Genomic DNA, 650 nt, shown 5'->3' on the forward strand with positions numbered 1-650 from the left:
CGCTAGGCAACCTTACCTGCAGATCCATCCAAAAGGAACACAAATTGAGCATGAATAATGGAAAAGCGACGGGACGGGGCACGCACGGGGCAGGTTTCGTTGCGACACTGCAGTTCCCGAGCCCAGCAGACCCGCCAAGCACCGAACTGTCAATCACGCAGCCCCAAATGCCGAGGCAACCCGTGCATGCAAACACTCGGCACTCGTTCCATCCGAATAAATCGAGAGCGAGCACTTATGCGCTTTCGTGGCCTTCCCTTCCTACCCTTCCCCTTAGTCTACCTCCTCCCTCTCCCTCATTCCCTTCTTACTCAGTCTACTTTCTCCCTCTTCCCCTCCACCTTCCCTTGAGTCTGTCTGTCCATCCTCCCTTTCCTTTCAGTCTACCCCCCTCTTACACCCTTCTCCACTTCTCTTCAGTCTCTCCTCTCCTTCCCCTCCCCCTCCTCCCCTTCCCCTTAATCTACCTTGCCCCCTCCCCCTCTTCCTCCTGCCCTTTGCCTGCACCCCCCCCCCCCAGGTAGCGCCCCGGTGGGAGTGCCATAGCGGAGCTAATGTAAACATTGAGAACTGCGCTGGTACAGAGACAAAAGCCTCGTTATCTGCAATATTACTTCGGATTGCAAGGCGCCGAGGCTAGTCTTACATGG

The sequence above is a fragment of the Penaeus monodon genome, chromosome 22, assembly GCF_015228065.2.
Source record: "Penaeus monodon isolate SGIC_2016 chromosome 22, NSTDA_Pmon_1, whole genome shotgun sequence".
In the NCBI taxonomy this organism is placed as follows: domain Eukaryota; kingdom Metazoa; phylum Arthropoda; class Malacostraca; order Decapoda; family Penaeidae; genus Penaeus; species Penaeus monodon.